Genomic DNA, 13,618 nt, shown 5'->3' with positions numbered 1-13,618 from the left:
CTGGGCTACGAGGGAGACTCGGGATAAAATGAGCTCTCTGTATTAGTTTCCCATGGCTGCTGTAAGAAACTACAAACCTAATGGCTTTAAGCAACAGAAATTTATTCACCTACATTTCTGGAGAGCAGAAGTCTGAACTGAGTCTTACAGGGCTAACATCAAGATTCTGGTAGGGCTGGTTCCTTCTGGAGGCTCCAGAGGAGAATCTCTTCCTTGCCTCTTCCAGTTCTGATAACTGTCAGCATTTCTTGGCTTTTGGCCCTTTCCTTCACCTTCAAAGCCAGCAGCATAGCATCTTTTCTCTCTGCAACTGCTTCCCTCTTCTTCTGTAGTCAAATCTCCCTTTTATTTTTTCAATTTTTAAATTGTGGTAAAATACACTAACATAGTTTATCATCTTAACCATTTTTAAGTGTACAGTTCAGTGGCATTAAATACATTCATAATATTGTGCAACCATCACCCCCATCCATCTCTATAGCTCTTTCATCTTGTAAAACTGAAATTCTATACTTATTAAACAATAGCTCCCCATTCTCTCCTCCCGCCAGCCCTGGAAACCATCATTATACTTTCTGTCTCTATGGTTTTGTCCACTCCATGTATCTCATATAAGTGGAATCACAAAATATTTATCTTTTTGTGACATGCTTATTTCACTTATATCGCTGGCATAATGTCCTCAAAGTTCACCCATGTTGTAGCATATGTCAGAATTTCCCTACTTTGTATAGCTGAATAATATTCAACTGTATGTATGTACCACATTTTGCTTATCCATTCATCTGTCAATAGACACTTGGGTTCCATATTTTAGCTACTGTGAATAATGCTGTGAATACATGTGTACAAATATTTCTTTGAGACCCTATTTTCAATTCTTTTGGGTATATATACCCAGAAGTGGAGTTGCTGGATCATGTGATTAATTCTATTTTTAATTTTGTGAGGACTGCCACACTGTTTTCCACTGCAGCTCTACCGTTCTACATTTCTTTTCTCAGTTTTTCCACATCCTTGTCAACACTTGTTACTTTCTGCTGTTTTGATCATAGTCATCCTAATAGATAGGAGTGAGGTGGTGTCTTATAGTTTTAATTTGCATTTCCCTAATGATCAGTGCTTGAGCATCTTTTCATATGTATATCTTCTTCAGAGAAATATCTATTCAAGTCCTTATGAATCGAGTTGTTTATTTTTGTTGAGTTTCTGCTTCCCTATTATAGGACACTTGTGATTACATTTAGGACCCACCTGGATAATCCAGAGTAATCTCCCCTTTTCAGGACCCTGCAAAGTCTCTTTTCCCATACATGGTAACATTCATATGCTTCAGAGATTAGGACCTGGATATTTTTGAGAGCTGTAATCCTATAGTTATAAAAATCTATCGTGCCCTTTAATAATCACAGGAATGTATCAAGCATTTACTGTGTGCTAAGTACTGTGCTAGATGACTTGATGAAGGTACCTTTCTAATTCTTCCACCCTGTGAAGTAGGGACTGCCCCCTACTTGCCGATGATAATAGCTAACACTCACTGAATTCATAGTATGTGCCAAGCTCTCTTCTTGGACCTTAGAGGTATTAACTCTTTTCACTCTTACAGCAACCTATGAGGTAGGTACTATTATTATCTCTGTCTAGAGATGGAGAAACTGAGGCATAGACAGGTTAAGCAATTCGTCTCAGATCTTCTAGTAAGAAGCAAAACTGGAATGTGAACCTAAGCAAATAGCTACTAAACTTTCTGCCAATTCAGCTTTGTTCTTCATAGCAGGAGGTTTACCTAGCTTTGTATTATCTTTATTCCACCGAAATAAAGTGGAATAAAGTACTGTGGTCTGAGGGTCACCTTGGTCAAACTAATTGGCCAAATAGTTTTTTTCATCACCTGGGTATATTCCTTTGCATTCAGTATTGTGTTTATATCCACTTTGAAACTAAACATTCTTAGAGGAACAACATATTATCATTAATACTTTTGTGTAAATAGGTTTACTAGGTAGTTTTTATAATAGAAAGAAAAGCATGAGCTTGGAGGTTAAGAAAGAGAAAGCTGGGATTCTACAGTCAAAAATCATGAAGGGGATGGAGGAATAATGGGGAATAAAAGGACCCAGCTTCTGTCCTGAGAGGATAATGTCATGGTGAGGAGAGAGGGAGGGAGAGAGACAGAGATGACAAATGAACTGGAGCATTTTGAGCCCACTGAAGTCAAGGTTGCTCCAAGGTGACCAAGCTGAAAGTGTGGGAATGAGTGAACAGCCAGGCACTGGAGCAGGCACTTTACTGGGAAGCAAGGTAGAGAGAAGAGACGATAAAAGGGATTCACTCCATCAGATTTTTCAGCCCAATAAAATCCCAGTCCATCACTACAATCTACTGATTCAAAAGTATTCATTAAGCTCCTACTGTGTGCTCAGGGCTTTTCTAAGAGCAGCCACTGGAGAGGCTCCAGCCATCATGAATACAAATATAAAGTAATGCCTGGATTGCAAACTGACAACCCCGGGGCCTAATTTTGGAAGTAGTATTTTTGCCAGCAAACCATTTAAAAAATTGAATTAGGATTTAAAACTTTTTTTTTAAAGTTTAACCATTCCCTGTACAGTTCACCACACTTCTCACATTCTGTATTGGCAAATTCTCAACCCTCTTCATTCACTGCTAATCCAGACACTGAAGGCAGCCTTTGGGAGAAGGCCTTTTGCCACGTGATAGAGGCTGCCAAACTTCCGGAATGAAAGCCGTTAAGCCAAGGAAAACCTTGCTCACAACCATCTAAGTAACTCTAGATGAGCACACGCCTGACCCTTTAGCCTCATTTGTCCACAAGTGTTACAGATTTTACTGCCACAACTTATAGGGTCAGATCATTTCCCATTTTGTCCTCCACCCTTAGCTCTCCTGGAAGGCTGGAGGCTGTTCTGCCTTTTGAGTAAATGGAAATATTTGTCTCAATGGCTTTTAGTGGGTGGGTAAGATTAACCTTTAGCCTCCACATGGACACAGGTTGTGTGGCAAAGAAGGCAGTTTGGGCCAAGACTCACCGGGGGCTGGCAGGGGCTGAGGAACGAACATTATATTAGATGATTCTGCCAAAAAGTGATAGGATGTCAAGGCTAGAAGAAAGCTTAGATCATTCACTCATTCATTCAACAAATATTTATTGAGTGCTAGCATTTTGGGGGGTCACAGCAGTAAAAGACAAAGTCCCTGCCCTCAAGAAACTTATGTCTAGTGATGCAGCTACTTGGAAACCATGTCTATAGTCCAATGCCTTTATTATATAGACAATGAAACCAGGATCAGAGCACGAAAATAAATTGCCTAAGGTCAGATGGCTTGTTAGTGACAAAGCCATGACTGAAAACAAGGTTTGACAGTCATTCCCAGGCTTTTTCTACTTCCTATTTCCCTGTCCTTCTTAAAGGTTTTTATCTGCCTTCATCTTCCACAATGATCCATCCTAAACCATCCTCTCCTGCAGTCAACCTTACTGAGGTCGCTTGAGCTTGACTATCAATTGAGTGTCCTATCTTAAAGGATTGAGCAATTTGTCTCATATTTATAGAGCAACTTCCCTCCTTTATTTCCACTTTACATTCCTTCTTCCCTATAAGTTACGTTCAAAGGCAATCGTTCTGTTCTATAAATGGGTTAAACTCTTGTTTAAATGGGTCATTTTCACAGAAGAGTACATACTGTATGATTTCATTTATATGAAATTCTAAAAAAGAAATTCTATTTATATTAAATTCTAGAAGACTGCAGAAAAGAGAAGCATACCAATAGCTACCTAGTGTCAGTTGTGGGAATTTACTGCAAAGAGGCACAACAGAACTTTTGGGGTGATGGAAATGTTCTATCAACTCTTTAATGTAGTCATGGTCACACAGGTGTATACATTTGTCAAACTTATCAAACTATAAGTTTAAGATAGATTGTTTTATTGTTTGTAGATTATACATCAATTTTTGGAAAAGGGGACTTTCTGAAGCAGGCTTGTCTCTCTGCAAAGAGGCAGATAGGATCTGCCAGAGTAGAGACTCAGGACTTAAAATGCAGTGACTTAACTAGTATGAGTGATTCTACCCACAGAAAAAGTGAGACTGGAAGGTGACTCTGCTCTTTGCTCATTTGGTCTCATTTGCTATGTGCCTGTCATAGCGTAAGCGTTTTGCTGCAGTGGGTGTTTCAAGATACTTTAACTTGCTAGGCTGACTTACGGAGATATAAAGACTTGAGGCATGTTAAGTATGGGCATATCTACTCTATTTTATGACTGATTTCCAGGGCTTTCCAAAGCCAAATTTTTATTATACATACAAGATTTTCACCACGTGCGCTGAGTTGAAAACTTAAATTTTTTTTTTGGCCAGAAGTGCCATCTTCTAGTAATTTGCCAAATGACCAACACAAAGGGAAAGGGAAGAAGCACCCATTATACACTCTCAGGGCCATTTAGAAAACATGGAGCTACTCCTTTGGCTACATACATGCAGATCTACAAGAGAGGTGGTATGGTTGACATCAAGGGAATGGGCACTGTTCAAAAAGGAATGCCCCATAAGTGTCCCCATGGCAAATCTGGAATAGTTTACAGTGTTAGCCAGAATGCTGTTGGCATTGCTGTAAACAAACAAGTTAAGGACAAGATTCTTTCCAAGAGAATTAATGTACATATTGAACATATTAAGCACTTTAAGAGGCAAGGCAGCTTCCTGAAACGTGTGAAAGAAAATGATCAAAAAAGAAGGGAGCCAAAGAGAGAGGTACCTGGGTTCAACTAAAGCTCCACCCAGAGAAGCACACTTGTGAGGGGTCTGAGCTGCTGGAACCTGTTCTCTATGAATTCATTGCTTAATAGGACTTAAAAAAAAAACAGACAAAAAACCCCACAAATCTATTCCATGAAAAAAAATCAACTCCACTATTTGTTCTCAGCTTGCTTGGGGGTAGAGGACAGAAACTGAATTCTAGGTTCATCATGGTTTAATCCCCCTCCCCTTGGGGTATTTGACAGGAGATTTTCCTGGGATCTTGAACCAGTTTGTTAACCTGCAAATAAGCCTGGCCCTTTCCGTGTCTCCAAATATGACGTCTGTGTGCACATGCAAGCATACGCTTACGGTTGGCGGCCTTGTCTCTCCTATGAACTTGGAATCACTTCCAAGCTCCTGGAAGTGAGAATTTACGTTCATTTTTACAATAACATGAATATGTACAATGGTCTCTGTGCTTACCTGATAAATACTTGTGGACCATTTGATTTCCTCTGCTCAAATTGTAAATGCAATTTAATGTTTAAGGGGCTCAGTGGAAAACACTTGATGTGCAAATCTCCCCACAGAAGCACCACAGAGCCAGTGAAAGCATCCCAGGGGGTCTGTGCAATATTTAGTTCACTGAAGTTACCCAGTCCTTCTCCAGCCTCACACCAGCCTCTGAGTGATAAACATACTATTTAGGGGACTGATACATATAGGGCTCAATCCTAACTAACAGTACCTTAGATTTGCTGACACTTGACTCAACTCATTGTACTTTCACATGCATTATCCTCATAACCAGACTGGGAGGTGTATTGGATGGATATTATTATCCCCATTTCATTGATGAAAAGCCAAGTCTCAGAGAGGATATGAGATTTGCTGAACGTCATATGGCGAATCAGCAGAAGAGGTGGAACAAGGACCAAGAGCCATGGACAATCAACGAGATGAGGGACAGAATAGAAAACTTGTAGCACTGTTATAAGAAGATGCATCAGACAAATGTATGAGGAAGGCAGCTACAATTTATGAGTACTTACTATGTGCCAGACAGTGTGAGAGGTGCTTTATATATATCACCACATGCAAGGTCATAGAAAACATGTGGGGTTGTGATTATGTGGGGGGATGACTCTTTATTGTCTCATTTTACAGAAAAGGAAATTAGGGGTCTAAAAAGATGAGGAATTTGCTCGAAGTACTGGAAGGAAATCCATTCTCCACCCGTTTACAAGAATATCCCAGAATGTATAGATGACCAAGCCCTAGTCATTCCTGAACCTCAGCTTCAGTCTCTACTTCTCCTCAGCCTCCGCCCTCACTACCAATCTTCATTTTCACTTCATCTTCATTCTCAATTTCAACCTCATCCTTAACTTCATCTTCCCCTCCGCATGATCAGGGAGAATCAGTCTCAACAAATGGTCGTTGAGGATAAGGAATTTCATGTTGCCTGAGTAACCCCACCTAGTCTCCAACTTGCCAGCACAATTGCTGACACACCATCTTTCTCATGCCAGTCTGTAGATAATTGTTTTCAAATATTTATGTGGAATACGTTTGTGTATTGTTTCCTCCATTAATTTGTAAGCTCCCTCTGGATAGGAGTTATGGCTATATTTTGCTCTCTAGACTAAGAAGCTGGTATAGTTATTTTTGCATTGTGGGAAGTTAATATATATTTGTCCTCAGTAATGACGATTTCTCTCACATTGCGTACACAGGTTTTCTTCACTGATCATTCTCATTTGCTTTTTGTGTGGGACCCAGAGGTTTATCATTTTTTCTTATTTTCATGATACATTTTTCACTATTACCATTAGATCGCACTCACTGTATTCATTTATTCATTCAACAAACACTTATTGTGCTAAGTAACAGGAATACAAAAAGAACAAGATAAAATAATAGACTTCGAGTCTTGGGGCATCAACTAAGTTTTTCTCACTTTGAAATCATTTTATTTATTTTGGCTCTGTAGTTTGCAAGTAGTAATTTGAATACAAAGACTAGCCATAATTTTGTAAAAAAAAAAAATTGTTGGATTATTCTTGCAAGGACAGGAGAGACAGCATTTTTTGTTTGTTTGTTTGTTTGTTTTTTAAAGAATATGTTGGGGGTAGGAGTTTATTAATTTATTTTTGCTGTGTTGGGTCTTCGTTTCTGTGCAAGGGCTTTCTCTAGTTGTGGCAAGCGGGGGCCACTCGTCATCGCGATGCGTGGGCCTCTCACTATCGCGGCCTCTCGTTACGGAGCACAGGCTCCAGACGTGCAGGCTCAGTAATTGTGGCTCACGGGCCTAGTTACTCCGCGGCATATGGGATCCTCCCAGACCAGGACTCGAACCCGTGTCCCCTGCATTAGCAGGCAGACTCTCAACCACTGTGCCACCAGGGAAGCCTCAAGACAGCAGCTTTTGAGGTCTTAACATGATTCTTTTGAAATGGTCTTTAGCCACAATATGTCTGAATTTCCTCTTACATTTGTCATACCTTGCATTTCTCTAGCATTCAACCAGATTCTTCAGGTTATTTCCTTTTTATGAGAAAGAAGCTTAGGTTAAATAAAAGGGGCCCCCCAAGAGTAATAAGATGCCAAAGAAACATTAGGAACCACTTTACAAAAAAATGAGATCCTTTCATGATTCATGGTCTTTACCCTGTAAGGAGATTTATTTACTGTCTTGGAATAACCCATCCAAAAATAGTTGCAAGATGTCCACGGTCAGAGAATATCACAGACTGGAGCTGTGGAGATGCTAGCCGGATGGAATCTTGGTGAAGGGCTGTGTAGGGACACATGCTGCCCTTTCTTCTTAGTGTGCTGATTTAGTCCTGGGGTAGATCAGTGTGTGAAAGAAAAGAAAGGTACAGGGTTCCCTTTCCTAGAAACTTCTGAGTAGGAAGACACTTTGTTACATTTTTTAGAAGACATCCAACTGGATAAACATCACTTTGTTTCTGAGATTATAAAGAATAAATTTCAGAACCTCGTCCCTACACATTGCATCCATCAATCTGTTTGATTATGTCGTTACTGTCATAATTTCGACTCTCCAACGTGGTTCACTATGGTGGTTTTGCAGTATAGACGAGAGCAATAAATATTTCAGAAGAATGGGATATACTCTGTGGTACAGTGCAGGTAAGAAGTTGGTGAGCATCCTTCATCCAGTACCTTTCCCCTTTCCTACATCTTTATTTTTCTAGGTACTTCACAATCTGAGGAACTTTTATCTCCCTAAACTTATTTTTCATATGGTTTCTCAATCAAAACCATTCTCACAGGTTAGGTCAAGTTTCCTTACTTTCATCCCTCCCCCACAGGATATAATCCCTTCCTCAGTTCCTCTTGGGAGGAATGCCTTTTCTGCCTTTCCCAATCCTTTCCTTCCTCCAAGGTCCACTTTAGACCCATGTCCTCCATCAAGTCCTCCCTGACAGCTCCTGCCCAGTTCCCTCTTCCTTCTCTGACCTCCAGCTACACAATGGTATGTGATAATAATAGCCTTCACTGGCCCACTGGTTGACAAAGCACTGCACTCACTTGAGATTTTCACAAGTCCCTGAGGTTTGTAAGGAGACCTTTCTTGTCCCGTCAGAGAGAATGAAAAACTATCCCAAGGCCGTATTGCAAATGGCAAAACTGAGATGTCAGCCCAGGTCCTTAAAGTCCAAAGCTTTCCCACTATAGTCTTTTGTCTCTCACACTTCCATATGCCAACAGTGCCTAGTTCAGAGTGGAGAAAAATTAGACTCTGTGAGGGGCATGGTCTCCCTGAGAGCTAGAGAAGGGGGGATATCACCAAAGCACTGCAGAATGAAGACATGAATTCACTTGTTTGTTATGAGATTTTTTTTTTGAACCAAAGAAAAGAGGTATTTAAAAAAAAAAAAACGCCAGCAGAGAAAATCTCTCTCCTTTGGCTGGGTGACATTTCATGCCTGTTCATATCGTTATGTCAGACTTTGAAAAACGAAGAGCTAACGCAGTCTCCTTCCTCACTAGACAGAAGGAAGAGCTGGGTGTTTCCCCAGTAGGAGACACGAATGTAATGATTGAAACATTAGGATTGAGGCTGAGTCACTGGCATTGGGAGGGTGGTGGGTCAGAGCCTTCCCCAGAGCTTTCAAAGCTGGCAAATGTACTTAGGGCTGTAGTTACACACACCTGTTGGCTGCAGCCAGTGCTGGCATTGTCAGCATCTGGAACATGGCTCTGGGAAAATCTCCAGCTGTCTTTAGTTCTTTCAAAATAGATCTTCTCCAGATCAAGGCACTAGTATTTTATGTTTTAATAACTTAAAAACTAATTTAGGATTCATAAGTAGTTGCAAAATGCTACAGAGATTTCCTATGTACACTTCACCCAGCTTCCCCCAATGATAATAACTTACCTAGACAGAGTTGTTTGTTTTTGATGTAGTATATAAGAACAAATACTCAATCATTATCTATGATGTTTCTAGGGGTTGATAAGCTCAGTTGGGTGGTTCTCACGTGGGGTCCTTCATTCAGTGACTATCAGATGACAGCTGAGTCTAGAGTCATCTGAAGGTTTCTTCACTCATGTAAAGCTGGGCTGGTAAAGTATCTCTCTCCATATGCCCTTTCCCAGCTCCAGCTTCCTAACAGCAGGGTGGTGTCAGGGTAATCAGATTTCTTGTATAGTGGCTGGTTTACTCCAGAGCAGTTGTTCCAGGAGGTCTGGGTGGAAGCTGCAAGGCTTCTTATAATGTAGTCTTGAAAGTCCCAGAACTTCCTTCACTTCCATCACACTCTATTGGTCAAGCAAGTCACTCAGGCCAGCCAGATTCAAGGAAAGAGGACTCAGACTCCACATAACAATGGGAGAAGCAGCAAAAAATTGACAGCTATCTTTAATCCATAGCTGCCCTGCAGTTTGGTTATTCCCGAGTGGACAAGCATGCTAAGGAACAGCTCATTAGAAGCGTTGTTTATGTCATTAGTAGGTTAATTCCTCAGGTCTGATTGGCCCTATGAGAATTCTCATCCAGTCACAGGGTCACAGCACCAGTAGGCAGCGTATGCTCAATAAACGTCGTCTGATAGAGCAATTGAAACACCTTCTCAACCCATACATAGTAAGTGGAAATTAATAGGGAAGTAGTGACTATCTCTGTGGACTTTAGGGTAAACCCTGGAATTGGCCTTGTACTGCTGCAGCTTCCATTCTCCAAATAGGCTGGAATCCATCACGTAATTTTTGCTCTATTTGTGTCTGTTACAGAGTAATCCGCCTGGACTAGATAAGGCACTGTGCTAGGTACTATGTGAGTTACCAAGATTACTTGCGCCTGGCTTTTGCTCTCAGGAATGTTGATAACAATTCCTCACTACCTTTCTGTTGGGGTCTTATTTTCCTGCCTCAGTGTTAGTAAGCATGGCTAGAAAAATGGTGGGGAGGGGAAACGGTCAGGGGAAGCAATCGCCACGATTGTCGTGATCGTTAAAACAGGTTACTCTGTGAGGAGATCAGCAGCTTGCTGTTTTCTTCGGCCGCGCTACACGGCTTGCGTGATCTTAGTTCCCCGAACCTGGGCCCTCAGCAGTGAAAGCGCGGAGTCCTAACCACTGGACCGCCAGGGAATTCTCAGCAGCTTGCTTCTTGACAGCAGCGTCTATGGGAGGGAAACATCCTTCCGGTTCTCTCTTAGGCGAAGAGCAGGGGGTAGGGATTGGCATGTTGGATCTCGATTCTTTTTTTTTTTTCCACCTTAAAAATGTACCCTCGGGCTTCCCTGGTGGCGCAGTGGTTGAGAGTCCGCCTGCCGATGCAGGGGACAAGGGTTCGTGCCCCGGTCCGGGAAGATCCCACATGCCGCAGAGCGGCGGGGCCCGTGAGCCATGGCCGCTGAGCCTGTGTGTCCGGAGCCTGTGCTCCGCAACGGGAGAGGCCACAACAATGAGAGGCCCGCGTACAGCAAAAAAACAAAACAAAACAAAAACGTACCCTCATCCGTGCCCAGATGCCAAATCATCCGGGGAACAATTCTTTGAGAACGCATTGTCTGTGTGAAAAGAAAAACTTCACCGAGGAGTGGGGACCATCCAACTTACGGTGGGTGGAGTTGGGGAAGTCTTGGGTAGGAGCACAATGTGCTGCAACGGAAGCTGAAGCGAGGAGAGAGCTAAGAATGAACCCTGCTGCTTGAACTAAGGGAGAGGCGCAAACTGAACAACTTAACTGGCTTGTGTATTGAATATGCTTCCTGTGATCCTCTTCCTCAGATTAAGGTTCCAGCCCTGGGATTTGCAGGGAGGAAATTCAGTGGAGAGGAAATTAGGTGGGAAAATGGGTGTGCCTGACAATAGCAGAACTGAGTGAAAGGGCGCCACCTGGAGACCTTTTCTAGTGGTGGGAGCAGAAAAGAGGAAACGGGGTGCATCTGGGAAGCGGTCTCAGTCTGAAGAGAGGAAGAAGGTTTTCGCCTGAAACTGCCGTATAAACAGTGTCAGAATAGTGGTGTTCTGGGTTTGTAGAATGAGCTGGAAGACAACTGTGCATGTCTGAACCCTGAAGAGTGTTATTAAGTGGAAGGGGAAAGGCGGCCTTAAGCATGAGGATGGAGGAAGGGGAGAAGCCATTAGACAAATCCCAAGAGTTGGGCTCTTGGGAAGCCCCCTTGGCTGTGGTGGTATTGCCAGTTCTCTGAATGTGCCATGCTTTGCCCATGCTGTCTTTTCTGCCAGGAGTACTCTCCTCTCTTCTTGGGCCTGGATGATATGAGATGCAGTGGAGGGGCTTCCCTGGTGGCGCAGTGGTTAAGAATATGCCTGCCAATGCAGGGGACACGGGTTCGAGCCCTGGTCCGGGAAGATCCCACATGCCGTGGAGCAACTAAGCCCGTGCACCACAACTACTGAGCCTGCGCTCTAGAGCCCATGAGCCACAACTACTGAAGCCTGCACGCCTAGAGCCCATGCTCCACAATGAGAAACCACAACAATGAGAAGCCCGCGCACTGCAACAAAGAGTAGCCCCCGCTCACCGCCACCTAGAGAAAGCTCATGCACAGCAACGAAGACCCAACACAGACAAAAAAAAAAAAAAAAGATTCAGTGGAAGCTTCAGAACCTTCGGGAGTCCTTTACTGATGATTCTCAGTTTGAATTAGGGCCCGCTCTTCTGTGTCCCTTGTAACTTGGGGCTCCCATTGGACATGAGCTCCATTAAGGTAGAGATTGTGTCTGTCTAGCTCACTGTAACACTCCTAGTGCCTAAAACTTGTAAATTGTTAATAAATATCTACCGAATGAGATATCTCTGTTGCAGCAGTTATCATAGGTATGAAAATTGTATAGACTTCTCTGTCTCTCCCACCAGACTTTAACTTCCTGAAGGCAGGGACCATGGCCTACTCATCTTGGTATCCCCAGCACAGTAGCTCAGAGCCTGGGAGGGAAAATAGAGGATGGTTTATCAATACTTGTTGAATGAATATAAAAGGGGGCAGTCTGGGGGTACATGTAAGCTAGTCAGCTAGTTAGTGATTCTAAGTTCTGGCTCACAGTAAGATCACCAGGGGAGCATTAAAAATACTGCTGCCTAGGCTCCACACCAGACCAATCCAAACAGAATCTCCTGGGTCCAGGCATCGGTATTTTTAAAAAGCTTCATAGGTGAATTAATATTGGGAACCTCTGGTCTAGGCTCTAAGGGAATGTCAGAATCTAAGGCAGCCAAGAGAACATTCCAGAAGAGAGCCCCTTTCTGCTGGAAAGGGAAGGGTTTTAGTTCTCTTCCAAAACTGGGTAGGTACTAGAGCAGAAAAGAATAAAGAAGCCTAGATTCTATACTAACACTCAGCGGGTTCTCTATAGGAGAAGAACTGAGGTAGCCAAATGAGCTCTGCTTTTAAGAAATTAGGGCATTTCCAAGGATAATCTTTACCAGAATTCCCAGGGCCAGCAGAATCAGTATTACCTGGGAGCTTATTAGAAATGCAGATTCTCTAGACCCCACCCTCCCAGACCTATGAATCAGAATTGGTATTTGCACAAGATCTCCAGGGGATTTATATGCACACTGAAGTTTAAGAAGCATTGTGCTGAAGTAGTTGTTCCCAAAGTGTGGTTGGGGTACCAGCATCATCTGGGGTAAGGGATGGGGTGGAGTCGGGGGGCTTGTAGTTATCATGCTTTAGTTTGCATCAGAATGACCTAAAGGGTTTGATAATCTCATATTGCTGGGACAATTTCCAGTCCAAATGGAAAATAGTAAACCCATAAACCCCCTCATTCAGTAGGTCTGGGGTGCGGTATGAGAATTTGCATTTCTAACAATCAACATCATCCCAGGTGATGTTGATAGTGCTGGTCTGGGGACCACACCTTTGGTTATTACAAATAAGCCTGCTATGACCACTCACGTACAAGTCTTTGTATGGACATATGCTTTCATTTATTTGGGGTAAATATCTAGGGGCAAAATTGCTGGATCATGCGAGAGTTATGTTTTAATTTTAAAGAAATTACCAAACTGTTTTCCAAAGTGGTTGGACCATTTTACATTCCCACCAACAGTGGACAAAAGTTCTAGTTCCTCCACATTTTCACCAACCCTTGGTATCATCTGTGCTTGAATTTTAACTATTCTAATAGATACATGGTAGTATTTCATTGTGGTTTTAATTTGTATTTCCTTAATGTCTAATGAAGTTGAGCATCTTTTCATGTGCTTATTTGTCATCTACATGTCCTTGTGGTGAAGTGTCCAGATCTTTTGCCATTTTCTTATTGGATGGGTTAATTGTTTATTATTGGGTTTTTTCTTATTACTAAGTTTTGAGAGTTCTTTATTTTGGATATAAGACTTTT

The sequence above is a fragment of the Delphinapterus leucas genome, chromosome 16 (genome assembly GCF_059928025.1).
Source record: "Delphinapterus leucas isolate spDelLeu-1000000601 "Yukka" chromosome 16, BTC_Dleu_Yukka2, whole genome shotgun sequence".
NCBI lineage: Eukaryota > Metazoa > Chordata > Mammalia > Artiodactyla > Monodontidae > Delphinapterus > Delphinapterus leucas.
The sequence above is the reverse complement of the archived record's forward strand: the minus strand, read 5'-3'. Positions refer to the sequence as shown.